We start from the raw sequence: 17104 nt of genomic DNA, 5'->3' as shown, positions 1-17104 counted from the left end.
CAGAGACTGCTATTCTCTATATTATACACAGGGACTGCTATTCTCTATATTAAACACAGAGACTGCCAGTCTCTATATTGTACACAGGGACTGCTATTCTCTATATTATACACAGGGACTGCTATTCTCTATATTATACACAGAGACTGCTATTCTGTATATTATACGCCAGGGACTGCTATTATCGATATTAACTCAGGGACTGCTTTTCTCTATATTATGCACAGGGACTGCTATTCTCTATATTATACTCAGGGACTGCTATTCTCTACATTATACACAGAGACAGCTATTCTCTGTATTATACACAGAGACTGCTATTTTCTATATTATACGCTAGGGACTCCTATTATCTCTATTAACACAGCGACTGCTATTCTCTATATTATACACAGAGACTGCAATTCGACTCAGGGACTGCTATTCTCTGTATTATACACAGAGAATTCTATCCTCGAAATTATACACAGAGACTGTCATTCTCTATATTATGCACAGGGACTTCTATTCTCTATATAAGACACAGGGACTGCTATTCTCTATATTATACACACAGACTGCAATTCGCTATTTTCGACTCAGGGACTGCTATTCTCTGTATTATACACAGAGACTGCTATTCTCTATATTAGACACAGGGACTGCTTTTCTCTATATTATACACAGGGACTGCTATTCTCTATATTGTGCATAGAGACGGCTATTCTCTATATTATACACAGGGACTGCTATTCTCTATATTAAACACAGAGACTGCCAGTCTCTATATTATACACAGGGACTGCTATTCTCTATATTATACACAGGGACTGCTTTTCTCTATATTATACACAGAGACTGCTATTCTCTATATTATACGCCAGGGACTGCTATTATCTATATTAACACAGGGACTGCTATTCTCTATATTATGCACAGGGACTGCTATTCTCTATATTATACTCAGGGACTGCTATTCTCTATATTATACACAGAGACTGCTATTCTCTGTATTATGCACAGAGACTACAATTCTCGATATAAGACACAGGAACTGCTATTCTCTATATTATACACAGAGACTGTTATTCTCTATATTATACTCAGGGATTTCTATTCTCTATAGAAGACACAGGGACTGCTATTCTCTATATTATACACAGAGACTACAATTCGCTATATTCGACTGAGGGACTGCTATTCTCTGTATTATACACAGAGACTGCTATTCTCTATATTAGACACAGGGACTGCTATTCTCTATACTATACATAGGGACTGCTATTCTCAACATTATAGATAGAGACTGCTATTCTCTATATTATACACAGGGACTGCTATTCTCTATATTATACACAGAGACTGCTATTCTCTGTAATATACACAGCGACTGCTATTCTCTATATTATACACAAGGACTGCTATTCTCTTTTTTATACACAGAGACTTCTATTCTCTGTATTAGACACAGGGACTGCTATTCTCTATATTAGACACAGGGACTGCTATTATCTATATTATACATAGAGACGGCTATTCTCTATATTATACGCAGGGACTGATATTCTCTGTATTATTCACAGAGACTGCTATTCTCTATATTATACACAGGGACTGCTATTCTCTATATTATACACAGAGACTGCTATTCTCTAAATTATACGCCAGGGACTGCTATTATCTATATTAACACAGGGACTGCTATTCTCTATATTATACACAGGGACTGCTATTCTCTATATTATACTCAGGGACTGCTATTCTCTATATTATACACAGAGACTGCTATTCTCTATATTATACGCAGGGACTGCTATTCTCTATATTATACACAGAGACTGCTATTCTCTATATTATACACAGAGACTACAATTCTCCATATAAGACACAGGGACTGCTATTCTCTATATTATACACAGAGACTGTTATTCTCTATATTATACACAGGGACTTCTATTCTCTATATAAGACACAGGGACTGCTATTCTCTATATTATACACAGGGACTGCAATTCGCTATACTCGACTCAGGGACTGCTCTTCTCTGTATTATGCACAGAGACTGCTATTCTCTATATTAGACACAGGGACTGCTATTCTCTATATTATACACAGGGACTGCTATTCTCTATATTATACTCAGAGACTACTATTTTATATATTAGACACATCGACTGCTGTTCTCTATATTATACACAGAGACTGTTATTCTCAGGATTATACACAGGGACTGCTATTCTCTCTATTATACACAGAGACGGCTATTCTCTATATTATACACAGGGACTACTATTTTCTATATTAGACACATCGACTGCTATTCTCTATATTATACACAGAGACTGCTATTCTCTATATTATACACAGGGACTGCTATTTTCTATATTATACACAGAGAATGATATTCTCTATATTAGACACAGGGACGGCTATTCTCTATATTATACACAGGGACTGCTATTCTCTGTATTATACACAGAGACTGCTATTCTCTATATTATACACAATAACTGCTTTTCTCTTAATTATACACAGAGACTGCTATTCTCTATATGATACACAGGGACTGCTATTCTCTATATTATACACAGAGACTGCTATTCTCTATATTATACGCAGAGACTACACTTCTCGATATAAGACACAGAGACTGCTATTCTCTATGTTATACACAGAGACTGTTATTCTCTATATTATACACAGGGACTTCTATTCTCTACATAAGACACAGGGACTGCTATTCTCTATATTATACGCAGAGACTGCAATTCGCTATATTCGACTCAGGGACTGCTATTCTCTGTATTATACACAGAGACTGCTATTCTCTATATTATACACAGGGACTGCTATTCTCTATATTATACACATGGAGTGCTATTCTCTATGTTGTGCACAGAGACTGTTATTCTCTATATCATTCACAGGGACTTCTATTCTCTATATAAGACATAGGGACTGCTATTCTCGATATTATACATAGAGACGGCTATTCTCTATATTATACACAGGGACTGCTATTCTCTATATTAAACACAGAGACTGCTATTCTCTATATTATACACAGGGACTGCTATTCTCTATATTATACACAGAGACTGCTATTCTCTATATTATACACAGGGACTGCTATTCTCTATATTATACTCAGAGACTGCTATTCTCTATATTATACGCCAGGGACTCCTATTATCTATATTAACACAGGGACTGCTATTCTCTATATCATACATAGAGACTGCAATTCGACTCAGGGGCTGCTATTCTCTGTATTATACACAGAGAATGCCATTCTCTATATTATACACAGAGACTGCTATTCTTTATATTATACACAGGGACTGCTATTCTCTATATTATACGCAGAGACTGCTAATCTCTATATTATATTCAGAGACGGCTATTCTCTATATTATACACAGGGATTACTATTTTCAATATTAGACACATCGACTGCTATTCTCTATATTATACACAGAGACTGCTATTCTCTATATTATACACAGGGACTGCTATTTTCTATATTATACACAGAGAATGATATTCTCTATATTAGACACAGGGACTGCTATTCTCTATATTATACACAGAGACTGCTATTCTCTATATTATACACAGGGACTGCTATTTTCTATATTATACACAGAGAATGATATTCTCTATATTAGACACAGGGACTGCTATTCTCTGTATTATACACAGAGACCGCTATTCTCTATATTAGACACATGGACATCTATTCTCTATATTATACATAGGGACTGCTATTCTCTACATTATAGATAGAGACTGCTATTCTCTATATTATACACAGGGACTGCTATTCTCTATATTATACACAGAGACTGCTATTCTCTATATTAAACACAGAGACTGCCAGTCTCTAAATTATACACAGGGACTGCTATTCTCTATATTATACACAGGGACTGCTATTCTCTATATTATACAAAGAGACTGCTATTCTCTATATTATACACAGGGACTACAATTCGCTATATTCGACTCAGGGACTGCTATTCTCTGTATTATACACAGAGACTGCTATTCTCTATATTAGACACAGGGACATCTATTCTCTATATTATACATAGGGACTGCTATTCTCTACATTATAGATAGAGACTGCTATTCTCTATATTATACACAGGGACTGCTATTCTCTATATTATACACAGAGACTGCTATTCTCTATATTAAACACAGAGACTGCCAGTCTCTAAATTATACACAGGGACTGCTATTCTCTATATTATACACAGGGACTGCTATTCTCTATATTATACACAGAGACTGCTATTCTCTATATTATACGCCAGGGACTGCTATTATCGATATTAACTCAGGGACTGCTTTTCTCTATATTATGCACAGGGACTGCTATTCTCTATATTATACTCAGGGACTGCTATTCTCTATATTATACACAGAGACTGCTATTCTCTGTATTATACACAGAGACTGTTATTCTCTATATTATACTCAGGGATTTCTATTCTCTATACAAGACACAGGGACTGCTATTCTCTATATTATACACAGAGACTACAATTCGCTATATTCGACTCAGGGACTGCTATTCTCTGTATTATACACAGAGACTGCTATTCTCTATATTAGACACAGGGACTGCTATTCTCTATACTATCCATAGGGACTGCTATTCTCTACCTTATAGATAGAGACTGCTATTCTCTATATTATACACAGGGACTGCTATTCTCTATATTATACACAGAGACTGCTATTCTCTGTAATATACACAGAGACTGCTATTCTCTATATTATACACAGGGACTGCTATTCACTATATTATACACAGAGACTTCTATTCTCTGTATTAGACACAGTGACTGCTATTCTCTATATTATACACAGAGACTGCTATTCTCTGTAATATACACAGAGACTGCTATTCTCTATATTATACACAGGGACTGATATTATCTGTATTATTCACAGAGACTGCTATTCTCTATATTATACACAGGGACTGCTATTCTCTATATTATACACAGAGACTGCTATTCTCTATATTATACGCCAGGGACTGCTGTTATCTATACTAACACAGGGACAGCTATTCTCTATATTATACACAGGGACTGCTATTCTCTATATTATACTCAGGGACTACTATTCTCTATACTATACACAGAGATTGCTATTCTCTATATTATACGGAGGGACTGCTATTCTCTATATTATACACAGAGACTGCTAATCTCTATATTATACACAGAGACTACAATTCTCCAGAGAAGACACAGGGACTGCTATTCTCTATATTATACACAGAGACTGTTATTCTCTATATTATACACAGGGACTTCTATTCTCGATATAAGACACAGGGACTGCTATTCTCTATATTATACACAGGGACTGCTATTCTCTATATTTTACATAGAGACGGCTATTCTCTATATTATACATAGAGACGGCTATTCTCTATATTATACACACGGACTGCTATTCTCTATATTATACACAGGGACTGCTATTCTCTATATTATGCACAGAGACTGCTATTCTCTATATTATACACAGGGACTGCTATTCTCTATATTATACACAGAGACTGCTATTCTCTATATTATACGCCAGAGACTGCTATTATCTATATTAACACAGGGACTGCTATTCTCTATATTATACACAGAGACTGCAATTCGACTCAAGCACTGCTATTCTCTGTATTATACACAGAGAATGCTATCCTCGAAATTATACACAGAGACTGCTATTCTTTATATTATACACAGGGACTGCTATTCTCTATATTATACTCAGAGACTACTATTTTTTCTATTAGACACATCGACTGCTGTTCTCTATATTATACACAGAGTCTGTTATTCTCAGGATTATACACAGAGACGGCTATTCTCTATATTATACACAGGGACTGCTATTTTCTATATTAGACACATCGACTGCTATTCTCTATATTATACACAGAGACTGCTATTCTCTATATTAGACACAGGGACTGCCATTCTCGATATTATACACAGGGACTGCTATTCTCTGTATCATACACAGAGACTGCTATTCTCTATTTTATACACAATAACTGCTATTCTCTATATTATACACAGAGACTGCTATTTTCTATATTATACGCCAGGGACTGCTATTATCTATATTAACGCAGGGACTGCTATGCTCTATATTATACACAGGGACTGCTATTCTCTATATTATACTCAGGGACTGCTATTCTCTATATTATACACAGAGAATGATATTCTCTATATTAGACACAGGGACTGCCATTCTCTATATTCTACACAGGGACTGCTATTCTCTGTATCATTCACAGAGACTGCTATTCTCTATTTTATACACAATAACTGCTATTCTCTATATTATACACAGAGACTGCTATTTTCTATATTATACGCCAGGGACTGCTATTATCTATATTAACGCAGGGACTGCTATTTTCTATATTATACACAGGGACTGCTATTCTCTATATTATACTCAGGGACTGCTATTCTCTATATTATACACAGAGACTGCTATTCTCTATAGGATACACAGGGACTGCTATTCTCTATATTATACACAGAGACTGCTATTCTCTATATTATACACAGAGACTACAATTCTCGATATAAGACACAGGGACTGCCATTCTCTATGTTATACACAGAGACTGTTATTCTCTATATTATACACAGGGACTTCTATTCTCTATATAAGACACAGGGACTGCTATTCTCTATATTATACGCAGAGACTGCAATTCGCTATATTCGACTAAGGGACTGCTATTCTCTGTATTATACACAGAGGCTGCTATTCTCTATATTATACACAGGGACTGCTATTCTCTATATTATACACAGGGACTGCTATTCTCTATGTTATACACAGAGACTGTTATTCTCTATATTATTCACAGGGACTTCTATTCTCTATACAAGACACAGGGACTGCTATTCTCTATATTATACATAGAGACGGCTATTCTCTATATTATACACAGGGACTGCTATTCTCTATATTAAACACAGAGACTGCTATTTTCTATATTATACACTGCGACTGTTATTCTCTATATTATACACAGAGACTGCTATTCTCTATATTATACACAGGGACTGCTTTTCTCTATATTATACACAGAGACTGCTATTCTCTTTATTATACGCCAGGGACTCCTATTATCTATATTAACACAGGGACTGCTATTCTCTATATCATACACAGAGACTGCAATTCGACTCAGTGACTGCTATTCTCTGTATTATACACAGAGAATGCTATTCTCTATATTATACACAGAGACTGCTATTCTTTATATTATACACAGGGACTGCTATTCTCTATATTATACGCAGAGACTGCTAATCTCTATATTATATTCAGAGACTACTATTTTATATATTAGACACATCGACTGCTATTATCTATATTACACACAGAGACTGTTATTCTCGAGATTATACACAGGGACTGCTATCCTCTATATTATACACAGGGACTACTATTTTCAATATTAGACACATCGACTGCTATTCTCTCTATTATACACAGAGACTGCTATTCTCTATATTATACACAGGGACTACAATTCGCTATCTTGGACTCAGGGACTGCTATTCTCTGTATTATACACAGAGACTGCTATTCTCTATATTAGACACAGGGACATCTATTCTCTATATTATACATAGGGACTGCTATTCTCTACATTATAGATAGAGACTGCTATTCTCTATATTATACACAGAGACTGCTATTCTCTATATTATACACAGAGACTGTTATTCTCTGTAATATACACAGAGACTGCTATTCTCTATATGAAACACAGGGACTGCTATTCTCTATATTATACTCGGGGACTGCTCTTCTCTATATTATACACAGAGACTGCTATTCTCTATATTATACACAGGGACTGCTATTCTCTATATTATACACAGGGACTTCTATTCTCTATATAAGACACAGGGACTGCTATTCTCTATATTATACACAGAGACTGCTATTCTCTATATTATACACAGGGACTGCTATTCTCTATATTATACACAGGGACTTCTATTCTCTATATAAGACACAGGGACTGCTATTCTCTATATTATACACAGAGACTGCTATTCTCTATATTATACTCAGGGACTGGTATTCTCTATATTATACACATGGACTGCTATTCTCTATATTATACACAGGGACTGCTATTCTCTATATTATACACAGAGACTGCTATTCTCTATATTATACACAGAGACTACAATTCTCCATCTAAGACACAGGGACTGCTATTCTCTATATTATACACAGAGACTGTCATTCTCTATATTATACACAGGGACTTCTATTCTCTATATAAGACACAGGGACTGCTATTCTCTATATTATACACAGAGACTGCAATTCGCTATGTTCGACTCAGGGACTGCTATTCTCTGTATTATACACAGAGACTGCTATTCTCTATATTATACACAGGGACTGCAATTCTCAATATTATACACAGGGACTGCTATTCTCTATGTTATACACAGAGACTACAATTCTCCATCTAAGACACAGGGACTGCTATTCTCTATATTATACACAGAGACTGTCATTCTCTATATTATACACAGGGACTTCTATTCTCTATATAAGACACAGGGACTGCTATTCTCTATATTATACACAGAGACTGCAATTCGCTATGTTCGACTCAGGGACTGCTATTCTCTGTATTATACACAGAGACTGCTATTCTCTATATTATACACAGGGACTGCAATTCTCAATATTATACACAGGGACTGCTATTCTCTATGTTATACACAGAGACTGTTATTCTCTATATTATACACAGGGACTTCTCTTCTCTATATAAGACACAGGGACTGCTATTCTCTATATTATACATAGAGACGGCTATTCTCTATATTATACACAGGGACTGCTATTCTCTATATTAAACACAGAGACTGCTATTCTCTATATTATACACAGGGATTGCTATTCTCTATATTACACACAGGGACTGCTATTCTCTAGATTATACATAGAGGCGGCTATTCTCTATATTATACACACGGACTGCTATTCTCTATATTAAACACAGAGACTGCTGTTCTCTATATTATACACAGGGACTGCTATTCTCTATATTATACACAGAGACTGCTATTCTCTATATTATACACAGGGACTAATATTCTCTATATTATACACAGAGACTGCTATTCTCTTTATATTAGGCCAGGGACTGCTATTATCTATATTAACACAGGGACTGCTATTCTCTATATTATACACAGAGACTGCAATTCGACTCAAGGACTGCTATTCTCTGTATTATACACAGAGAATGCTATCCTCGAAATTATACAAAGAGACTGCTATTCTTTATATTATACACAGGGACTGCTATTCTCTATATTATACTCAGAGACTACTATTTTATATATTAGACACATCGACTGCTATTCTCTATATTATACACAGAGACTGTTATTCTCTAGATTATACACAGGGACTGCTATTCTCTATATTATACACAGAGACGGCTATTCTCTATATTATACACAGGGACTACTATTTTCTATATTAGACACATCGACTGCTATTCTCTATATTATACACAGAGACTGCTATTCTCTATATTATACACAGGGACTGGTATTTTCTATATTATACACAGAGAATGATATTCTCGAAATTAGACACAGGGACTGCTATTCTCTATATTATACATAGGGACTGCTATTCTCTGTATTATACACAGAGACTGCTATTCTCTATATTATACACAGGAACTGCTATTCTCTATATTATACACAGAGACTGCTATTTTCTATATTATACTCAGGGACTGCTATTCTCTATATTATACACAGAGACTGCTATTCTCTATATTATACACAGGGACTGCTATTCTCTATATTATACACAGAGACTGCTATTCTCTATATTTTCCACAGAGACTACAATTCTCGATATAAGACACAGGGACTGCTATTCTCTATGTGATACACAGAGACTGTTATTCTCTATATTATACACAGGGACTTCTATTCTCTATATAAGACACAGGGACTGCTATTCTCTATATTATACACAGAGACTGCAATTCGCTATATTCGACTCAGGGACTGCTATTCTCTGTATTATACACAGAGACTGCTATTCTCTATATAAGACACAGGGACTGCTATTCTCTATATTATACATAGAGACGGCTATTCTCTGTATCATACACAGAGACTGCTATTCTCTATTTTATACACAATAACTGCTATTCTCTATATTATACACAGAGACTGCTATTTTCTATATTATACGCCAGGGACTGCTATTATCTATATTAACGCAGGGACTGCTATTCTCTATATTATACACAGGGACTGCTATTCTCTATATTATACTCAGGGACTGCTATTCTCTATATTATACACAGAGAATGATATTCTCTATATTAGACACAGGGACTGCCATTCTCTATATTATACACAGAGAATGAAATTCTCTATATTAGACACAGGGACTGCCATTCTCTATATTATACACAGGGACTGCTATTCTCTGTATCATACACAGAGACTGCTATTCTCTATTTTATACACAATAACTGCTATTCTCTATATTATACACAGAGACTGCTATTTTCTATATGATACACAGGGACTGCTATTCTCTATATTATACACAGAGACTGCTATTCTCTATATGATACACAGGGACTGCTATTCTCTATATTATACACAGAGACTGCTATTCTCTATATTATACACAGAGACTACAATTCTCGATATAAGACACAGGGACTGCCATTCTCTATGTTATACACAGAGACTGTTATTCTCTATATTATACACAGGGACTTCTATTCTCTATATAAGACACAGGGACTGCTATTCTCTATATTATACGCAGAGACTGCAATTCGCTATATTCGACTCAGGGACTGCTATTCTCTGTATTATACACAGAGGCTGCTATTCTCTATTTTCTACACTGGGACTGCTATTCTCTATATTATACACAGGGACTGCTATTCTCTATGTTATACACAGAGACTGTTATTCTCTATATTATTCACAGGGACTTCTATTCTCTATATAAGACACAGGGACTGCTATTCTCTATATTATACATAGAAACGGCTATTCTCTATATTATACACAGGGACTGCTATTCTCTATATTAAACACAGAGACTGCTATTCTCTATATTATACACTGGGACTGTTATTCTCTATATTATACACAGAGACTGCTATTCTCTATATTATACACAGGGACTGCTTTTCTCTATATTCTGCACAGAGACTGCTATTCTCTATATTATACGCCAGGGACTCCTATTATCTATATTAACACAGGGACTACTATTCTCTATATCATACACAGAGACTGCAATTCGACTCAGTGACTGCTATTCTCTGTATTAAACACAGAGAATGCTATTCTCTATATTATACACAGAGACTGCTATTCTTTATATTATACACAGGGACTGCTATTCTCTATATTATACGCAGAGACTGCTAATCTCTATATTATATTCAGAGACTACTATTTTATATATTTGACACATCGACTGCTATTATCTATATTATACACAGAGACTGTTATTCTCGAGATTATACACAGGGACTGCTATTCTCTATATTATACACAGGGACTACTATTTTCAATATTAGACACATCGACTGCTATTCTCTCTATTATACACAGAGACTGCTATTCTCTATATTATACACAGGGACTACAATTCGCTATATTGGACTCAGGGACTGCTATTCTCTGTATTATACACAGAGACTGCTATTCTCTATATTAGACACAGGGACATCTATTCTCTATATTATACATAGGGACTGCTATTCTCTACATTATAGATAGAGACTGCTATTCTCTATATTATACACAGGGACTGCTATCCTCGAAATTATACACAGAGACTGCTATTCTTTATATTATACACAGGGACTGCTATTCTCTATATTATACTCAGAGACTACTATTTTATATATTAGACACATCGACTGCTATTCTCTATATTATACACAGAGACTGTTATTCTCTAGATTATACACAGGGACTGTTATTCTCTATATTATACACAGAGACGGCTATTCTCTATATTATACACAGGGACTACTATTTTCTATATTAGACACATCGACTGCTATTCTCTATATTATACACAGAGACTGCTATTCTCGATATTATACACAGGGACTGGTATTTTCTATATTATACACAGAGAATGATATTCTCGAATTTCGACACAGGGACTGCTATTCTCGATATTATACACAGGGACTGCTATTCTCTGTATTATACACAGAGACTGCTATTCTCTATATTATACACAGGAACTGCTCTTCTCTATATTATACACAGAGACTGCTATTTTCTATATAATACTCAGGGACTGCTATTCTCTATATTATACACAGAGACTGCTATTCTTCTATATTATACACAGGGCCTGCTATTCTCTATATTATACACAGAGACTGCTATTCTCTATATTATACACAGAGACTACAATTCTCCATCTAAGACACAGGGACTGCTATTCTCTATGTGATACACAGAGACTGTTATTCTCTATATTATACACAGGGACTTCTATTCTCTATATAAGACACAGGGACTGCTATTCTCTATATTATACACAGAGAATGCAATTCGCTATATTCGACTCAGGGACTGCTATTCTCTGTATTATACACAGAGACTGCTATTCTCTATATTATACACAGGGACTGCTATTCTCTATATTATACACAGGGACTGCTATTCTCAATGTTATACACAGAGACTGTTATTCTCTATATTATAGACAGGGACTTCTATTCTCTATATAAGACACAGGGACTGCTATTCTCTATATTGTACATAGAGACGGCTATTCTCTGTATTATACACAGGGACTGCTATTCTCTATATTAAACACAGAGACTGCTATTCTCTATATTATACACAGGGACTGCTATTCTCTATATTATACACTGAGACTGCTCTTCTCTATATTATACACAGGGACTGCTATTCTCTATATGAAAACACAGAGACTGCTATTCTCTATATTATACCCCAGGGACTCGTATTATCTATATTAACACAGGGACTGCTATTCTCTATATCATACACAGAGACTGCAATTCGACTCAGGGACTGCTATTCTCTGTATTATACACAGAGAATGCTATTCTCTATATTATACACAGAGACTGCTATTCTTTATATTAGACACAGGGACTGCTATTCTCTATATTATACGCAGAGACTGGTAATCTCTATATTATATTCAGAGACTACTATTTTATATATTAGACACATCGACTGCTATTATCTATATTACACAAAGAGTCTGTTATTCTCGAGATTATACACAGGGACTGCTATTCTCTATATTATACACAGATACGGCTATTCTCTATATTATACACAGGGACTACTATTTTCAATATTAGACACATCGTCTGCTTTTCTCTCTATTATACACAGAGACTGCTATTCTCTATATTATACACAGGGACTGCTAATTTGTATATTATACACAGAGAATGATATTTTCTATATTAGACACAGGGACTGCTATTCTCTATATTATACACAGGGACTGCTATTCTCTGTATTATACACAGAGACTGCTATTCTCTATATTATACACAGGAACTGCTATTCTCTATATTATACAGAGAGACTGCTATTTTCTATATTATACGCCAGGGACTGCTATTATCTATATTAACGCAGGGACTGCTATTCTCTATATTATACACAGGGACTGCTATTCTCTATATTATACTCAGGGACTGCTATTCTCCATATTATACACAGAGACTGCTATTCTCTATATTATACACAGGGACTGCTATTCTCTATATTATACACAGAGACTGCTATTCTCTATATTATACACAGAGAGTACAGTTCTTGATATAGGACACAGGGACTGCTATTCTCTATGTTATACACAGAGACTGTTATTCTCTGTATCATACACAGGGACTTCTATTCTCTATATAAGACACCGGGACTGCTATTGTCTATATTATACACAGAGACTGCAATTCGCTATATTCGACTCAGGGACTGCTATTCTCTGTATTTTACACAGAGACTGCTATTCTCTATATGAGACACAGGGACTGCTATTCTCTATATTATACACAGGGACTGCTATTCTCTGTATTGTACATAGAGACGGCTATTCCCTATATTATACACAGGGATTGCTATTCTCAATATTAAACACAGAGACTGATATTCTCTATATTCTACACAGGGACTGCTATTCTCTATATTATACACAGAGACTGCTATTCTCTATATTATACACAGGGACTGCTATTCTCTATATTATACACAGAGACTGCTATTCTCTATATCATACGCCAGGGACTGCTATTATCTATATTAACACAGGGACTGCTATTCTCTATATTGTACGCAGGGACTGCTATTCTCTGTATTATGCTCAGGGACCGCTATTCTCTATATTATACACAGAGACTGCTATTCTCTATATTATACACAGAGACTACAATTCTCGATATAAGACACAGGAACTGCTATTCTCTATATTATACACAGAGACTGTTATTCTCTATATTATACACAGGGACTTCTATTCTCTATATAAGACACAGGGACTGCTATTCTCTATATTATACACAGAGACGGCAATTCGATATATTCGACTCAGGGACTGCTATTCTCTGTATTATACACAGAGACTGCTATTCTCTATATTAGACACAGGGACTGCTATTCTCTGTATTATACATAGGGACTGCTATTCTCTATATTATACACAGAGACTGCTATTCTCTATATTATACATAGGGACTGCTATTCTCTATTTTAGACACAGAGACTGCTATTCTCTATATTATACACAGGGACAGCTATTCTCTATATTATACACAGAGACTGCTATTCTGTATATTATAAACAGAGACTGCTATTCTCTATATTATACACAGGGACTGCTATTCTCTATATTATACACAGAGACTGCTCTTCTCTATATTATACACAGGGACTGCTATTCTCTATATTATACACAGAGACTGCTGTTCTCTATATTATACGCCAGGGACTCCTATTATCTATATTAACACAGGGACTGCTATTCTCTATATCATACACCGAGACTGCAATTCGACTCAGGGACTGCTATTCTCTGTATTATACACAGAGAATGCTATTCTCTATATTATACACAGAGACTGCTATTCTTTGTATTATACACAGGGACTGCTATTCTCTATATTATACGCAGAGACTGGTAATCTCTATATTACATTCAGAGACTACTATTTTATATATTAGACACATCGACTGCTATTATCTATATTATACACAGAGACTGTTATTCTCGAGATTATACACAGGGACTGCTATTCTCTATATTATACACAGATACGGCTATTCTCTATATTATACACAGGGACAACTATTTTCAATATTAGACACATTGTCTGCTATTCTCTCTATTATACACAGAGACTGCTATTCTCTATATTATACACAGGGACTGCTATTTTCTGTATTATACACAGAGACTGATATTCTCTATATTATACACAGGGACTGCAAACCTCTATATTATACACAGGGACTGCTATTCTCTATATTATACTCAGGGAATGATATTCTCTATATTATACATAGAGACGGCTATTCTCTATATTATACACAGGGACTGCTATTCTCTATATTATACACAGAGACTGCTATTCTCTATATTATACACAGAGACTGCTATTTTCTATATTATACGCCAGGGACTGCTATTATCTCTATTAACGCAGGGACTGCTGTTCTCTATATTATACACAGGGACTGCTATTCTCTATATTATACTCAGGTACTGCTATTCTCTATATTATACACAGAGACTGCTATTCTCTATATTATACACAGGGACTGCTATTCTCTATATTATACACAGAGACTGCTATTCTCAATATTATACACAGAGACTACAATTCTCGATATAAGACACAGGGACTGCTATTCTCTATGTTATACACAGAGATTGTTATTCTCTATATTATACACAGGGACTTCTATTCTCTATATAAAACACAGGGACTGCTATTCTCTGTATTATACACAGAGAGTGCTATTCTCTATATTAGACACAGGGACTGCTATTCTCTATATTACACTTAGGGACTGCTATTCTCAACATTATAGATAGAGACTGCTATTCTCTATATTATACACAGGGACTGCTATTCTCTATATTATACACAGAGACTGCTATTCTCTGTAATATACATAGAGACTTCTATTCTCTATGTTAGACACAGGGACTGCTATTCTCTATATTATACACAGGGGCTGCTATTATCTATATTATACATAGAGACGGCTATTCTCTATATTATACACAGGGACTGATATTCTCTATATTATTCACAGAGACTGCGATTCTCTACATTATACACAGGGACTGCTATTCTCTATATTATACGCCAGGGACTGCTATTATCTATATTAACACAGGGACTGCTATTCTCTATATTATACACAGAGACTGCGACACTCTATATTAGACACAGGGACTGCTATTCTCTATATTATACACAGGGACTGCTATTCTCTATATTAAACACAGAGACTGCTATTCTCTATATTATACACAGGGACTGCTATTCTCTATATTATACACAGAGACTGCTATTCTCTATATTATACACAGAGACTACAATTCTCGATATAAGACACAGGGACTGCTATTCTCTATATTATACACAGAGACTGTTATTCTCTATATTATACACAGGGACTTCTATTCTCTATACAAGACACAATGACTGCTATTGTCTATATTATACACAGAGACTTCAATTCGCTATATACGACTCAGGGACTGCTATTCTCTGTATTTTACACAGAGCCTGCTATTCTCTATATTAGACACAGGGACTGCTATTCTCTATATTATACACAGGGACTGCTATTCTCTATATTGTACATAGAGACGGCTATTCTCTATATTATACACAGAGACTGTTATTCTCTATATTATACACAGGGACTTCTCTTTTCTATATTATACACAGGGACTGCTATTCTCTATATTATACACAGAGACTGCAATTCGGTATATTCGACTCAGGGACTGC

The sequence above is a fragment of the Chiloscyllium plagiosum genome, unplaced genomic scaffold, assembly GCF_037043375.1.
Source record: "Chiloscyllium plagiosum isolate Xiang-an unplaced genomic scaffold, Cpla_swu_hap1 HiC_scaffold_37, whole genome shotgun sequence".
Lineage (NCBI taxonomy): Eukaryota > Metazoa > Chordata > Chondrichthyes > Orectolobiformes > Hemiscylliidae > Chiloscyllium > Chiloscyllium plagiosum.
This window is presented reverse-complemented; position numbering follows the sequence as displayed.